General features: G+C 42.4%; 1 long non-coding RNA gene across 1 annotated transcript in view; it reads right to left on the bottom strand.

The window, feature by feature from the left end:
• LOC133560485 (uncharacterized) overlaps window positions 1-18,564 on the bottom strand; it is a 248,536-nt gene that overhangs the window by 169,917 nt on the left and 60,055 nt on the right. Inside the window, exon 2 of the long non-coding RNA XR_009808451.1 lies at window positions 1,001-1,166. This is a non-coding gene — a long non-coding RNA (uncharacterized LOC133560485). The remainder of the gene's footprint in view (window positions 1-1,000; window positions 1,167-18,564) is intronic.

Here is an 18,564-nt window from a genome sequence, read left to right as displayed (position 1 = left end):
GTTTTTAATCGTCCATAAGTTGTTGAGAATCTTTCTAATGATTATAAAACTTAATAACAATTATGCTAGCATGTCTTACCAAGCATTTTCACCAGGGGGCGCCACTAATGTACTTTCGGGTGCGACCTCGTTCACATGACTGTAACTACGATGCAGTTTGGATTATTATTGATTATTTCAACGAAAACGGTTCCTACGTCGCATTTTCGATCTGCGCACCACGACTGTGTGACATTTCAACGTCGTCTCGCTCAGGACATTCCGATAACACGGCGCCATACAGTCAAGATAAGGCATGAAACGCGGGCCCGGCGGTGTGACCTTTGCAGCGGCGACTCACAGAAGGATGCAAAACAGTCGCCGTCAGCACGCGCTGGTGTGCACACTTGATGGTTATTGACGTGCTTACCTTACGCTTTCCTGCGGCGTGTCCTTGCGCGGACCGCCATGCTTTTATATATTAAAAAAAAAACGGCTAGCGTGCACTTGCTGCCGTCCGTCACTGTCTCCTCCGCTCTGACATTGCTTCGCTTGACTCCCAGCATCAATAACTTTGAGGAGGATAAGTGGTGGTTGTGAGTGTCATAGCGTGAAGTGCAACATGAACCACCAGGGGGGAATGAGGAGAGCCGGGAGGTTTGGGGGGATTCGCCACATAAAAGGATGAGCCAACAGCCGCGCTTGCGTTAGCATGCTGCCCTTGACTCCGCACATTGTGTGGAAGATCAGCGACTTCTATTGTCATTGAGCCTGGGCTTAGCGGAGGAGCGTCAGCCCTCTTTGTTTGGCTGGCAGTGAGAGAGCAGCGCTCACGTGGATGCTATTGTTAGATACAAATATTTCAATCAGTGACGGGCGTGAGGGCCTTTTTTTTTTTTTTTTGACTTTGAGTTCTTGCGCTCTAATCAATTTTAATATAAGTTCATTGCGAAGAGTTTTTTTTTTTTTTACTTTAGTTACTAGTGATTTCCTGTCGGTCTTTTTGTCACGGGACACATACCTGGCCTTGTTGTTTCCGGAAGAGGAGATGCTGCTCCGTTATTGATTGAAGTGAAGTCTACATGTCATTAAAACAGTTAGCGCCATCTTTTGACATTCCTTTCATCTCCCGTCCTTGCACGCTACACCGCTGCAACCAAGATGACGGGAATACGCTTGAAGATGACCTGTAAAACAACAATTGTGCAACATTTTGACAGAAGAACCACCATTACATGTTATGTAGACCACAAGGAAGTGTTTTACATTTAGAGAAAATGTATATATATTTCTGATGCCATATACAGTATATAAAAAAAGATCAAAAACAAACCATTCACCGGCAGTGCACCTTATAATCCGGTGTGCCCTATAGTCCGGAAAATGCGGCATGTGTGTATATATATATATATATATATATATATGTATATATATATATATATATATATATACATATATATATATATATACAAGCCCTGTTTAATGAGTTCGGAAATTGTGTTAGATGTAAATATAAACAGAATACAATGAATTGCAAATCATTTTCAACCCATATTCAGTTGAATATGCTACAAAGACAACATATTTGATGTTCAAACTTAAAAAGATGACAGAGGTCTGTAATTTTCATCATAGGTACACTTCAACTGTGAGAGACAGAATGTGAAAAAAAAAATCGAGGAATTCACATTTTAGGAATTTTAAGGAATTTATTTGTAAATTATGGTGGAGAATAAGTATTTGGTCAACCATTCAAAGCTCTCACTGATGGAAGGAGGTTTTGGCTCAAAATCTCACGATTCATGGCCCCATTCATTCTTTCCTTAATACGGATCAATCGTCCTGTCCCCTTAGCAGAAAAACAGCCCCAAAGCATGATGTTTCCACCCCCATGCTTCACAGTAGGTGTGGTGTTCTTGGGATGCAACTCGGTATTCTTTTTCCTCCAAACATGACGAGTTGAGTTTATACCATGATGGATACATGGATGATACAGCAGAGGATTGGGAGAATGTCATGTGGTCAGATGAAACCAAAATAGAACTTTTTCGGTATAAACTCAACTCGTCGTGTTTGGAGGAAGAAGAATACTGAGTTGCATCCCAAGAACACCACACCTACTGTGAAGCATGGGGGTGGAAACATCATGCTTTGGGGCTGTTTTTCTGCTAAGGGGACAGGACGATTGATCCGTGTTAAGGAAAGAATGAATGGGGCCATGTATCGTGAGATTTTGAGCCAAAACCTCCTTCCATCAGTGAGAGCTTTGAATGGTTGACCAAATACTTATTTTCCACCATAATTTACAAATAAATTCCTTAAAATTCCTAAAATGTGAATTCCTCGATTTTTTTTTTTCACATTCTGTCTCTCACAGTTGAAGTGTACGTATGATGAAAATTACAGACCTCTGTCATCATTTTAGGTGAGAGAACTTGCACAATCGGTGGCTGACTAAATATGGTAGTTTATAAAAGAAAAAAGCTTCGGTGTGCAGAAGGTGCGTTCCCTTGGCACGGCGCCTTGACCGAGTCCGTTTTGGCTTGGAACATTCGAGACGAACGTGGCATGCTTTATTACCTTTGCCACAGAGGTTATGTTTTCACCAGGGTTTATTCGTCTGTTTGTTAGCAGCATAAATCAAAATGGTGTGGCCGGATATTGAAAAACAGACTTCCGCTTATCTATTCCTCCACGACCCCACATTGCTCTCCTGAAATTGAAGAAAATGGTCCATGAAAAGACTTCAACCTACAAAGGTAAAATCAAAGCACTCAGAGAAAGTTGGAGCCAGAGTGATGAAGAGTTCCAAAAACCGCATAAAGGCAGAGGTGGTGCGACAAAGTACCGGTGGTGTTTTGGAGCTTTTTGGGATGACTTTAGTTTTGTGCCATGTCTGTTATCTGCATTTGTCTACAAAAGATTTTTCGGGTTGTGGGTCAAGTCCGATTCGTTTGCTTTTTCTCATAGTCGATCAGTCGGGGTCGTCTTCAGTATTGTTGAAGTGCCGAGAGGATAATCAAACTCCAACGTAACAATAAATGAACCAGCGTAAGGATCAATTCCATTACCTGAGAGGAGCAATGAGAGAGGTCTCCTGCCCGATTGGACTGGTCGAAGCCACACCCAAGCTCTGCACCCGTGTCTGACAGGGGACTCCCACAAAGGTAGAAGGGGGCTACAAAGTCTGAAAATTTGATGGCATGGTTTACAGTCGAACCAGACTCTCTCCGAATCGGAATGTCCACTATTCTGTTACGGCGATGCGCATACTCTCATTCCCTCCGCTACTGGAGCAGCAAGAAGCTCCGCTGAGAGCACCCCGCTCAGACCGTGGCCACGCACCTACATGGCTGCGATGAATCTGCAATCAGCGCACCTGGGACTCATTAGGCTCAACAGTACAAAGCCCAACGCAGCCAACGACCCGGCGCCTGAACGTAGTTCTCTGTTTACAGTAAGCTTGGCTCCCCTCCTGAGTCTACTCTCCATATTCCCTTGCTCCTTGTGCTGACTTGTCCCTGTCGTTTTCTGTTCCCGCACATCCCGTCGCCTTAGAAGTGAGCTATGTGCCTTCTCCTTGAACAAAGCACATATAAACATATCACTGCACACAAATCATGCAACTTGCAAAGGGGGATGCAAGGGGCAGTGGGTATTGTGTCTATATTAGGGAAATATAAGAGATTTTTTACATGCAAACCAGCAAGTGATGGAAATAGACTTCTTACAAAGTGAGACAGAGCTTTTCTGACACCTGGCACTCATCAAATCAATCAATCAATCAATGTTTACTTATATAGCCCTAAATCAATAGTGTCTCAAAGGGCTGCACAAACTACTATGACATCCTCGGTAGGCCCACATAAGGGCAATGAAAAGTTCACACCCAGTGGGACGTCGGTGACAATGATGACTATGAGAACCTTGGAGAGGAGGAAAGCAATGGATGTCGAGCGGGTCTAACATGATACTGTGAAAGTTCAATCCATAATGGATCCAACAAAGTCGCAAGAGTCCAGTCCAAAGCGGATCCAACACAGCAGCGAGAGTCCCGTTCACAGCGGAGCCAGCAGGAAAACATCCCAAGCGGAGGCGGATCAGCAGCGCAGAGATGTCCCCAGCCGATACACAGGCGAGCAGTACATGGCCACCGGATCGGACCGGACCCCCTCCACAAGGGAGAGTGGGACATAGGAGAAAAAGAAAAGAAACGGCAGATCAACGGGTCTAAAAAGGGAGTCTAAAGGACGCTTTCCTTTCTCCTCTCCCTCATCACTCCCGCTCGCTTCTTTGTTTTGTCTTGTCTTAACTTTCTTGTAGCCTCTTTTTGCACTGCTTTCCAAAATCTAAACGATGGAATTGATCAACAAAATTGACAAGATCTCGGATTCGGAACGGTTGTTACTGGAGACACGACGGACTGTTGCGTGCTTGACGACCCTTTCAGTTAAGAACGTTGAAGATTCGGAACCATGTTAGCAGGACATCTGCTTATTGGAGTAAACGTTGCTCTGCTGTATCGACAAATTGGAAAATGCTGGCAGCCATTCATGGTACCTCAAGTCTGCCACAAATGTTTGGAGGATGTGGGCAGAACTCTGGGCATATTCAATCTTGTATGATTTTGGACTAATTTGCAAACTGGACAACACTTTGGAGACGCCATCCGCTCTGCATGGCGAAGTATGATACATTTGTGGACCAAAAATTGATTTAGAGTGAAAAGTTTAAATATGTTTTCGCTTGCTCAAACGCAAACAATCTAATTTGTGTTGTTTTCCCTGGCTGCAAGAGACTTGGCAAGGTTTTGCTTCAACATTCCCATTGAGGACAGTGCAGCAAAGACGTCTCTCATGGACACACGCCTGTTGTCTGTTGGCTTTTGTTGCGCCAAGGTCGCAGAACAGAGAGACACTGTAGGCTTACATACACATGCATCCACGGAAAATATATGCCCCACGCCCCACATCCCAAACCTTTGACGTTTCACGGGGTATGATGGAAGACAGAGCTCCGCCCCCAGTGGCTTCGGGCCGGAAGATACCAGCCTCCTACCCCTTTGTCTCAATCAGAATCAGAAATACTTTATTAATCCCCGAGGGGAAATTAAGATTTTCAACCCAATCCCATTCATGCGCAGACAAAACAGGATCACAGACGGGTCTGCCAACTTCCAACCCCCCTTACAAAAAAAGGTGAGAAACAAGTGAACGCAGTCTAACTCCTGGAGAGGGGGTCCAGACTGAAGCCAAGAAAAAAAAAACCTTATACTCATAGCAAACATACGCATGTGTGTAAGAGGGAAACATCAAAGAACACAAAGGACATTAAAAGAGCATAGCTGTTGCAACCAGCCATTTTTACATCCAGCTATAAAAGTAAAATTAAGACAACAAAAAAATATACACACTGTGGTGGCCCCTGCGGTGTTCCACGCCATCGTCTGCTGGGGTGCGAGAAAGCATGGCCGAGACAGGAGCAGACTCAACAAAGCAACAAAGAGAGCCGACCCCACCCTCGGCCTCCCACTAGCTTTCGGCCAGTTTCCAGTCCGCATGGATGAGCGAGGATGCGTCTAAGGAGACCAAGGTGTCCGATACCTGCTCATTCAGCCAAGACACTGTGAAGCTTGTCCGTCCCGGCACTCAGCGCTACTGCTCCACTGCTCCCCTCATCTCCCAGAGGGTGATCAAGGGTGATGGGTCAAATGCAGAGAATAATTTCGCCACACCTACTGTGTATGTGTGATAATCATTGGTACAAAGTTTGTACTTCAACTTATAACATATGCTTATTGTGGATATCAAGTTGGGTTTTTTCCTGGCCCCAGACTGAGCCCGTCCTCCCTAAGGGAGCCTAGTCCGGGATCGATTTTTAAAAATGTTTTTAATCATCCCCCTTCCCCAAATGTGCACCTTTGCCCCTGCCGCCCGTCAGCATTTCTGTTATGTAACCCTATACAATGCATCTCTACCCTGGAACAGCTGTACTGAAAATGTAATTCCGTTGTACTTTTTAAATGCCATCGATCCATCCATCTTCTTGCACTTATCCGAGGTCGGCTCGCGGGGGGCAGCAGCCTAAGCAGGGAAGCCCAGACTTTCCTCTCCACAGCCACTTCGTCCAGCTCTTCCCGGGGAATCCCAAGGCGTTCCCAGGCCAACCGGGAGACAGTCTTCCCAACGTGTCTTGGGTCTTCCCCGTGGCCTCCTACCGGTGGGACGTGCCCGAAACACCTACCTAGGGAGGCGTTCGGGTGGCATCCTGAGCAGATGCCCGAACCACCTCATCTGGCTCCTCTCGATGTGAAGGAGCAGCGGCTTTACTTTGAGCTCCTTCCGGATGGCAAAGCTTCTCACCCTATCTCTAAGGGAGAGACAGGAAACTCATTTTGGCCGCTTGTACCTGCGATCTAGTACTTTCGGTCATAACCCAAAACTCATGATCGTAGGTGAGGATGGGAATGTAGATCGACCGGTAAATTGAGAGCTTTGCCTTCCGGCTCAGCTCGTTCTTCACCACAATGGATCAATACAGCGTCCGCATTACTGAAGACGCCGCACCGATCCGCCTGTCGATCTCACGATCCACTCTGCCCTCACCCGTGAACAAGACTCCGAGGTACTTAAACTCCTCCATTTGGGGCAGGATCTCCTCCCCATTCTGGAGATTGTACTCCACCCTTTCCCGGGCGAGAACCATGGACTCGGACTTGGAGTTGCTGATTCTCATCCCAGTCGCTTCACACTGCGAACAGATCCAGTGAGAGCTGAAGATCCTGGCCAGATGAAGCCATCAGGACCACATCATCTGCAAAAAGCAGAGACCTAATCCTGCAGCCACCAAACCGGATCCCCTCAATGCCTTGACTGCGCCTAGAAATTCTGTCCATAAAAACAGAATCGGTGACAAAGGGCAACTTTGGCGGAGTCCAACCCTCACTGGAAATGGATCGGACTTACCGCCGGCAATGCGGACCAAGCTCTGACACGGATTTACAGGAAGCGGACAGCCACAATCAGACAGTCCGATACCCCAGTCCGCCTGTCGATGAACTAGTACCTCGTGAACAAGACTCCGAGGTACTTGAACTCCTCCACTTGGGGCAGGGTCTCCTCCCCGACCCGGAGAAGGCACTCCACCCTTTTCTGGGCGAGAACCACGGACTCGGACTTGGAGGTGCTGATTCTCATCCCAGTCGCTTCACACTCGACTGCGGACCGATCCAGCAAGAGTAAATGGGTTATACTTGTATAGCGCGTTTCTACCTTCAAGGTAATCAAAGCGCTTTGACACTATTTCCACATTCACCCATTCACACAAACATTCACACACTGATGGCGGGAGCTGCCATGCAAGGCCTTAACCACGACCCATCAGGAGCAAGGGTGAAGTTGTCAGAGCAAATTGTTGTTGACGAACCCCAAGATGCAGAGACGGAGGCAGGCATAGAATATGAAAACATGATTTAATTACAACTAAACAAGAACAAACAAAAAGCACGCACGTGGGCGGAATAACAAACTACGGGAGCTAGCACTGGAAGCGAGAAAACAAAAAGGAACTTTAGCATGGAAGCTAGTGGATAGCAAACAGAAAAACTGGAAATAACTAATGGCTAACAAGAACAGCTTACCGCAAAATGTAGCACGACAGGTAATAGCTGAAAAGAATCACAGACACGATAAGAGCAACATATGGCAACGACAAATCCAGATGACAGTACAATGATCCAGCAACTGACAAGACAAAGCAGGTACAAAAAGGAGCAGGCTGATTGGCAACAGGTGTGGCCAGGTGCCAATCAGCCGGAGCTGAGGAGGAACACAGCACTCAGGGAACAAGACAGGAAGCTGACAAAATAAGAGCACTTGACAGGAACTAAAGACAGGAGATACTAAACAGAGGACACAGACAAATGCAGAGGAAAAAACTAAAACAAAAACAAACTGTCAGGGGAAAGCCTGACAAAAGTGTCTTGCTCAAGGACACTAGGGACGTGACCAGGTTGGTAGAAGCTGGGGATCGAACCAGGAACCCTCAGGTTGCTGACACGCTGAACCTTTTGCTAATCCCATCCATTTGGAAACAAGCGTTTCAATGTTTGTTGGCAATTTTGACAACACCAGAGTTAAGTCGCTCACTCCAAGCGAAGTAAGTCCTCAAAAATGTTTTTATAAATCATACAGATCGGAGTTCTAACCATGAAGGCTGGTGTTTCTCTGCAAGTCAGGCGATATTAGTTTAAGTATTCTGGCGAGTGGGGAGGTGTTCTGTTTTGAATGTTATTTTCCATTCATTCAATGTTTGCTTGATTTCCGACTCCTTAGAAGCTAGAGTGCAGATGAACAGCTTGTCTCTGAAGTAGACATTTGCATGAATGAAACCTCACGTCGATGTCGGAAGGCGGACGCATCGAGACTTTGAAGTCGCCCGTTTGTTTAATCTCACACCTCGGCAAAACTGCACCCACGGTCGCAGTCGGGGATCACTTTTGCGAAATGTTTGGCGTTTTTTTTTTTTATTTAAAGAGGCCTTTGATTGAGGTAATCAGCTGCTCTTACCGTATGCAAATGAACTCTGTCTGATGTTTGGCTGCCCGGAGATATGCCGGGGACAATCTGCAGCTGCTCTCCTCTGACTCCGGGGCAGCCCCAGCCAATGGGCGAGCGGGGGCAGGAACGCCGCCAGACTGGCACCGCTAAGATCCACAAGTGCCTAATCATAGCTGGACCAGACTGTTGCTTCAATGCGGGGGGATCCTTTCAAAGCTCAGTGGCGAGAAATAAACAGTCGCGTGGATGCCCGTCAAAACAAGAAGTGGTTATGTTAAAGGCCTACTGAAATCCACTACTACCGACCACGTAGTCTTACAGTTTATATATCAATGATGAAATCTTAACATCGCCTGACTCAATGCAAACAACCTTACCTAGTCATGGCTGAGACACATAATTTTGGTCTTGATGCCTGTTTGTATAATATTTTTAATCAAATTTAAATATTAGGAGGTTGAGACCAATTTGGTGGATTTAAATATTCCTTCTTTTTAAATGTAATCCTGTTGTAGGCTTGGTAAAAAACTGTAAATGTGTATTGGGTGGGTAGATTTTGAAATACTACAGCCTTTTGAGACACTAGTGATTTAGGGCTGTATAAATAATTTATTGTTTGATATATATATATGTGTGTATAGACATATATATATATATTTATATACATATATATATACACACATATATATATATATACATATACATATATATACACATACATATATATATACATACATATATATACATACACATATATATATACATCCATCCATCCATCCATTTTCTACCGCTTATTCCCTTTCGGGGTCGCGGGGGGCGCTGGCGCCTATCTCAGCTACAATCGGGCGGAAGGCAGGGTACACCCTGGACAAGTCGCCACCTCATCGCAGGGCCAACACAGATAGACAGACAACATTCACACTCACATTCACACACTAGGGCCAATTTAGTGTTGCCAATCAACCTATCCCCAGGTGCATGTCTTTGGAAGTGGGAGGAAGTCGGAGTACCCGGAGGGAACCCACGCATTCACGGGGAGAACATGCAAACTCCACACAGAAAGATCCCGAGCCTGGATTTGAACCCAGGACTGCAGGACCTTCGTATTGTGAGGCAGACGCACTAACCCCTCTGCCATACATACACATATATATACATACACATATATATACATATATATATACATATATATATATACATACACATATACATACACACATATATACATATATATATACATACACATATATATACATACACATATATATATATTATATATATATGTATGTGTATATATATATATACATATACATATATATATACATATATATACACATAGATATACATATATACACACATATATATACATATATACACATACATATATATATATACATACATATATATATATATATATATTTATATACATATATACACATATATATACATATATACACATACATATATATATACATATACATATATACACATACATATATATATACATATACATATATACACATACATATATATATACACATACATATATATATACATATACATATATACACATACATATATATATACATATATATATATATATATATATATATACATATATATATATATATACCGGATTTCCTTGAATTTATGTAGTATGCGCCTGCCTAGAAATACTGCCGGGTCAAACTCATTTCGCAAAACAATTAGCGCATGCTTGGCCTCACCGCCGGCTCATGATTAACGCCGGGTCAAACTCGTTTCTCAAAATATTATTTTTATTAGCGCATGTCTAGAATTTCCGCCGGGTCAAACTCGTCACATCACGAGTGACACTATACAAAGGGAAGAAGATTAAGTGCTATTCAGTGGGATTTAAGGTCCAAGCTATTGAATATGCTAAAAAGAACAGTAAGCAGCTATGTTTTATTAATATACCATAGCTGCATGTGTTTATGGCCAGCAGCCAGCGAAGAAAAATCCACGAATAACCCGCTCCGTTTTATAAGCCGCAGGGTTCAAAGTGCAGGAAAAAAGTAGCGGTTTATAGTCCGGAATTTAGAGACTTTTTTTTTTTAAAGGCAGCATAGTACTTAGTTCAATTTTCTAAGTACCACACTTCTTTTTTAGTACTTTAACCCGCACATCCCTAATTCATACAAAAAGCTATGTTTGAAAAAAAAAAAATACTGGTAACAGACGGAAGGTGATTTCCACTGCAGCAACGACCCGTGCAGTACGTACGGAACTTTGGGACCGGTCAAATAACGCCTGACGTGACCTTTTCTACAGCGGGCTGCTTAAGCATTCTGTACTGCAGCCAATAGAGGAGCCGCTAAGCCACACCGGCGGTCCAAAGACCCCGCAGGCTGAACATCAAATGTGCACAAGTGTGGTGTTTCATGAAGAACTGGTGACACAGGAAATTCGTAGGGGAAGAGAGAACATGTTTTTGCCCCGAGGCCTGCCGGTTGATTTATTCTAACAAGAGAACAGAACCACCCGTCACGGGTGGAGACGAGTCAAAAGCAAGCGTCCCTCGTCTCCAGACGTGCGTCTACTGTACCTTCACATTATTAGGAAAATGACAGGTGACTCTTTTGCGGCTAATGATGGCAAAAACATATGTTACTTAATTAGAGCGCTAGCAGCGTTCTGATTGTTATATTTTATTGTGAGGGCAACACTGACATAGTTTTGAACCTTAAAATTAATTTACTTAAAGGGGAACATTATCACAATTTCAAAAGGGTTAAAAACAATAAAAATCAGTTCCCAGTGGTTTGTTGTATTTTTTAAATTTGTTTTCAAAATTTTACCGGTCCCGGAATATCCCTAAAATAGCTTTAAAGTGCCTTTTTTTCGTTCTCTGCGAAACCACTATCCATTTTCCTGTGACTTCACACAGTTCTGCCAATGTAAAGAAACAATGGCGAATAGCACAGCAAGATATAGCGACATTAGCTCGGATTCAGACTCGGATTTCAGGGGCTCAAGCGATTTAACAGATTACGCATGTTTTGAAACGAATGGTTGGAGTATGAAAGTATTGAAGAAGAAACTGAAGCTATTGAGCGAATAGCTATTGACGCTATTCATAGCCATAGCATGGCCGAATAGCTGCGTTAGCATCGCCGGTAAAATGTGCGGACCAAACGATCAGGACTTTCGCGTCTTGTGACACTGGAGCAACTTAAATCCGTTGGTTGGTAAGTGTTTTCTTCGCATTAAATGTGGGTGGAAGGAAACGTAATATAGTTGCAAATGCATCTGCAGGTTATCCATACATCTCTGTGCCATGTCTGCTTTAGCACCGCCCGTAAATAGCATGTTAGCATTGATTAGCGTAGCATGTTAACATCGATTAGCTGGCAGTCAGCCGCGACCAAATATGTCTGATTAGCACATAAGTCAACAACATCAACAAAACTCACCTTTGTGATCTCGTTGACTTTATCGTTGCAAATGCATCTGCAGGATATCCATACATCTCTGTGCCATGTACGTCATCGCCGGTAAAATGTGCAGACACTCCGGCACATTCAATTGGCGTCTGGCGGCAGATTTCTTGCCACTTTTGCATCTTCGGGCCAGTGGTGCAACTTGAATCCCTCCCTGTTAGTGTTGTTGCACCCTCTGACAACACACCGGCGAGGCATGATGTCTCCAAGGTTCCAAAAAATAGTCGAAAAAACGGAAATGCTCATATCCATAGCACACATGTTATGTGTGTAAGATGGAAACATCAAAGAGCACAAAAGACATTAAAAACATTAAAATAGCAAAGCTGATGCAACCATCTGGAGCCTCCACTTTCACTGCCATCCACTTGGCAGCGCACCCGATACAAGCGGCCGAAATGAGTTTCCTCGGAAAGGAGGCTGGCATTTCCCTTAGAGATAGGGTGAGAAGTTCGGTCACCCGAGATAGACCCAGAGTAAAGCCGCTGATCTTTCGCTTGGAAATGAGCCTGTTACGGCAAACGGACCACTCCGGACAGGACTTGCAGGTAGGAACATGATTTATTCTTGAGAAATCAAGGAGGTACAAAAAACAGGAAACAAGCCAACGGAAAAATGTGCCGATCGGACTGGAAGCCAAGGCTAGCACTTAGCATAGAATAGAGCCAGGCAATACTCACGTAACTTTTGCATAAGCAAACAACGAAGCCAAGACGATATAGTGGTCGACTGCAGGTGAGCGTGTCGACCACTAACCAGAGGGAGGTGAACCCAATTAATCTTCATTGAACCAAAACAAACCCAGAGGTGCACAAAACAGGAACTAAGGGAGTCCAAAAATAACAGAACATAACAAAAACATGATCCGGGCCACGGATCATGACAGAGCCAGCTTAGGTGGTACGGGCATCTCTTGCTGATGCCTCACGAGCGTCTCCTTAGGGAGGTCCTCGTTGCACGCCCCACTGGGAAGAGACCCCGCGGCAGGACAAGGACCAGATGAGGGGATTACATCTCTCTGGCCGGGGAACGCTTCGGGATTCCCCAGGAGGAAGTTGCTAATGTTGCTCTGGAGAGGGAAGTCTGGGGGGTCTCTGCTAGAGCTTTTGTCCCCGCGACCCGATTTCGGATAAGCCACAAAAGTTAAAATAAATAAATAAATACAATTATAACAACAATCAACCGATAATAGAAATTGCACACACACGATTGCACCATGCATAGACAAGCGACCAAACAAAACATGGAACTTGCAAGTGTATTTCTTCATTTTGCTCGTTGACGGTGTAATATATTGGGTTGGAGTCAATAACCAGGCGACGTGATGAAGTTACGTCTCTTTACTGTGGGCTTCAGAACAGACTCTCTAATGCATGTTCCTTGACTGCACTTAAATGTAGAATATATTTACATTCTCTTCTATGTACAGTAAATGGCAGTATTGTCTTGTTTAAGAGGGTCAACATTGAGTCAGGTCTGTCTGCATGGAGCTGGAGAGGGCGTGGCCCCAGCTCCGCTAGAATTTCGGGAGAAAATTTGACCCGGGAGGTTTTCGGGAGAGGCACCTAATTTCGGGAGTCTCCCGGAAAATCCCGGAGGGTTGGCAAGTATGATGGGCAGAGACAGGAGCAGACCCAACAAAGCAACCAAAAGAGCCAACTCCACCCTCGGCCGCCCACCAACACTCGGCCGTGTGCAGTTTGAATGGGTTAGCGAGCATGCGTCCAAGGATACCGAGGCATCCGATACACACTCAATTCACCCCAAAAAATACCGATACCAAGTAGTTACAGGATCATATTGGTCATGCTCAAAGCCCTAATGTGTCCAGGGACATAATTCCTGAGTTTATAAACATAATATACAGTTTGTACATTGAAAAAAATGAAAGAAGATGTTGTGATGCCAAAAAATATTGACGTAATTATAGTAGTATCGACTAGATACGGTCCTGTACTTGGTATCATTACAGTGGATGTTAGCTGTAGATCCACCAATGGGGTTTGGACATACTTGCCAAACCTCCCGGATTTTCCGGGAAATTCTCCCGAAATTCAGGCGGAGCTAGAGGCCACCCCCCTCCAGCTTCATGCGGACCCGAGTTACGTGAGGACAGCCTGTTTTCACGTCAGCTTTTCCTCAATATAATCAGAGTGCCTGCCCAATGACGTTATAACTGTAGAATGATCGAGGGCGAGTTCTTGGTTTCTTATGTGGGTTTGTTGTTAGGCAGTCTCATTAACGTCCTCCCAGCGCGGCAACAACACACAACAAGAGCAGTCACGTTTTTGTCTACCCTAAAGCAGTTCGTCTGCCGTAAACAGCAATGTTGTGACACTCTTAAACAGGACAATACTGCCATCTACTGTGCATGCATATGTGACAATAACATCTACGGCTTTTAGAGAAGTGGTTCTTAACCTTTTTTCACTGATGTACCCCCTGTGAACAGTTTTTCAATTCAAGTACCTCCTAATCAGGGCAAAGCTATTTTGGTTGAAAAAAAAAAAAGATAAAGAAGTAAAATACAGCACTATGTCATCAGTTTCTGATTTATTAAATTGTATAACAGTGCAAAATATTGCTAATTCGTAGTGGTCTTTCTTGAACTATTTGGAAAAAAAGATATAAAAATAACTAAAAACTTGTTGAAAAATAAACAAGTGATTCAATTATAAAGATTTCTACACATACCGCGATGAGGAGGCGACTTGTCCAGGGTGTACGCCGCTTTCCGCCCGATTGTAGCTGAGATAGGCACCAGCGTCCCCCGCGACCCCAAAGGGACTAAGCCGTAGAAAAATGGATGGATGGATAGCTGTACATATACTCCTCTCCTCTTAACCACGCCCAACCCCCGACCACGCCCCCCACCTCCCGAAATCGGAGATCTCAAGGTTGGCAAGTATGGATTTGAACCAGTACTTTTCAGCGGTGGTATAGTACCGAATATGATCCATTAGTATTGCGGTACTATACTAATACCGGTATACCATACAACCCTATTCCACAAACATGTGGAGTCTCACTGTTAACGCGTCTTCTCCTGATACGTAAATCTACCTCACGACTATCATAACGACGTCTCAGCTGAAATTTGACATCTGCTGGGTAAAAAAAGTAAAAAAAAAAATTAAAAAACCTCACCTCCCTCTACCACCCTTTAATGAAAGATTTTGTGTTTGTGGCCGCCGCACAGGAGCGCTTAACCGGGGGAAAATTGACTTCTGCTATTCATTAATTCTTTAATTAAATTGCAATATGGCGTTACAGTATATCAGTAGCGCTCGCTCTCCAGCCAGTGTGACTTATAATTGAACAATTAAAACGCCGCCGACTATTACCTGTTTCGCTAAGAGGTATGTGTGTGTGCGTGCGTGTGTGTGTGTGTGTGTGTGTGTGTGTGCACCCTTTGCCATGACAATTACAGCTGCCTAATGGAATGTATTAATATACGCCGCATAGATTACATTTAGTGGCCTCCTTAGAGCAATGGGAGGGTGGTGGGGTGTGTGTGGGAGGTGGAGGTAATGGTGGGTTGTCTGCGGATGCTCACTTTATCATGAGTTCTCGTGAAAAAGTGATGCATTTCACTCAACTGCAGAGAGTAGTAAGCGACACACAACCAAGGTGTCCGTCAGACATGGACTTGAACTTGTGTTGTTTCTCCGACGCAGAGGGAAATTTGCAGGAGCGAGGCATACATATTGTTTATTTAAACACTATAACTAACAAAAGGCAAACAAATGGCGCACTCAAAGGCGGAAAGATTGGCTATAAAACAAAACTAGCACAATGGCATGACTATAGACAAGAAACAAAAACATGCACTGTGGCGTAAATCACAAAACTTGCACTGTGGCATTAACAACAAAAACTTACGTGGTATGGGCCGCGTAGAAAACAGAATAGCATGGCATGAAGGTAGGAGCAGCATGGGTGGTCTTGAGGTAAGTAGCAAGTAGGCAAGCAGTATGCAAGTAGTATGCAAAGTTCCCAGGACTAGGACAGAAACAGAATGGTATAAATAATGACTATGATGATTATTACTAACGGGTGTGAGGCTGAGGGCAGGGTCGTGACTTGGAGACCAGGTGGAAACTATTGAGTAACTATGGAAACAAACAAAACCAGGAAGTGCAAAAACGGGAAACAAGAGTCCAAAAACATAAACCCAGATTAACAGGTATGACAGTGTCGTATCGGGAGTGAGAGGTTTTTCATGACTCAAAATAGAGCGAAGACACCAGCCGGCTAGCCCGTGATACCGTTGACAGAAGATGTTCCGAGCCCCTTCCTGCTAAGTCACTGTTAAGAATATAAAGGTAGATTTCCCTTCTTACAGTATGTTTATACAGCAGTAAGGCAGACATATTCACTCAAGCGTTTAAAACAGAATCTGTTTTTGGACCGGTTGACCTGCTGCTTCTCTTCTCTGCCCTCCTTCTCATACACTTGTCTTTGTAGTGCATTCAACTGAATATGGGTTAAAAATGATTTGCAAATCATTGTATTCCGTTTATATTCACATCCAACACAATTTCCCAACTCCTATGGAAACGGGGGTTGTACACATGAAGGCGCTATCCTGTTCATAAAGAATTTTTTTTTCCCTATATGACGTCAGGAAAAGTAACAGATGTAAGGCAAACAATGGAGCTACTTTTTTTGTTGCATAGTTGAGTGTGCTAAAATGCTAACATTACACTCACATTTGAACAGGTTAGCGTATTTGCTGGAGGAAAACAAATGATCAAACTTATTGGATGAACATCTGTAGCAGACTTCCATTTGGCAGAGAGGTGTGTAGACAAGCCTTTTTTGTTGATAATGGTGGGCGCATACATGCATACATACATGCGTACATACATATATACACATTCAGTAGATCTTTACAGCGAGTTTCATACAACTTTGCAAAAGTTGTAAATGCAAGTTCCCCAAAAAGGAGCTGTTTTTACTAAGAGACTGATGTGTGCCCTGTAGCACTCTTGGGAGTGGAAAAAAAAAGTCATATTAATTTGTCCTGATACGCTCCATGTTGCAAAAGGACGGCCAACAAATCACTCGACACCACAGGCTGCTTTGTGTCTCAGTCTCCCAAAAAACTTCCGTCGAGCAGACTGTGTGAGCAGTTTTTTTAGAACAAAGTTTGGTATGCAAGGACGAGTCCTATTTTTTTCTTCACCGGGACAAAATTCCGATGGCAATAATATATTTTTTAGATATAATAACTTATTTACTTAAAAATAAATACAAAAATAAAGCAACATATTCAGTGTCTAGCATGATATTTTACATATATATATATAAATTGTGTTCAAAATAAAAACAAAAACAATTAACTGTAGAACAATTAATATATAAATGTAATGTTTTCATTTAATTAAAACATTTTTTTTAACATGTGAAATAAATATGTTCACATTTAAATTATTAGACATATATTTGAAAGAAAATATTTAAATATAAACAGATTTTCCACCAAAAAATTCTTGAAATGTAAATATATATTACCCGTAATTTAGTGTAAATACATTCAATATATTAATATATGTATATACCAGTATATTAATGTATATATATATATATGTATATGTATATAAACATATATATACACACACATACAATACCATATGAAAAATATATAAAATTATATATATATATATATATATATATATATATATATATACATATATATATACACACACACACACACGCGCGCGAACACACAAACACACATTTATATATTATATATATATCTATATACACACACACGAATTAATTATATATATATATATATATATGTGTATATATATATATATATACACATATATATATATATATATATATACACATATACACAGGCACATACAATACCATATGAAAAATATATAAAATTATATATATATATATACACACACACGCACACACATATGCATGCATATATATATATATATATATATATATATATATATACATACATACATACATACACACACACACACACACATAGAGACACACACACGCGAACACACAAACACACCTATATATATTATATATATATCTATATACACACACACGAATTATATATATATATATATATATATATATATATATATGTGTATATATATATATATACACATATATATATATATATATATATATACACATATATACACAGGCACATACAATACCATATGAAAAATATATAAAATTATATATATATATATATACACACACACGCACACACATATGCATATATATATATATATATATATATATATATATATATATATATATATATATACATATACACACACACACACACACATAGAGACACACACACGCGAACACACAAACACACCTATATATATTTATACACACACGCGAACACACACACACACACACACACACACACATATACATTATATATATATATTATACTTACATGTACTTTCACAATGTCATGTTAAACCCACTCGACATCCATTGTTTTCGGTCCCCGGGCGGGGGGCGGGGGGGCTTGCCCACATATGCAGTCCTCTCCAAGGTTTCTCATAGTC

This window comes from Nerophis ophidion, linkage group LG01, assembly GCF_033978795.1.
Source record: "Nerophis ophidion isolate RoL-2023_Sa linkage group LG01, RoL_Noph_v1.0, whole genome shotgun sequence".
Lineage (NCBI taxonomy): Eukaryota > Metazoa > Chordata > Actinopteri > Syngnathiformes > Syngnathidae > Nerophis > Nerophis ophidion.
Note: the sequence above shows the minus strand (reverse complement) of the source record. Positions and strands in the feature narration are given on the sequence as shown.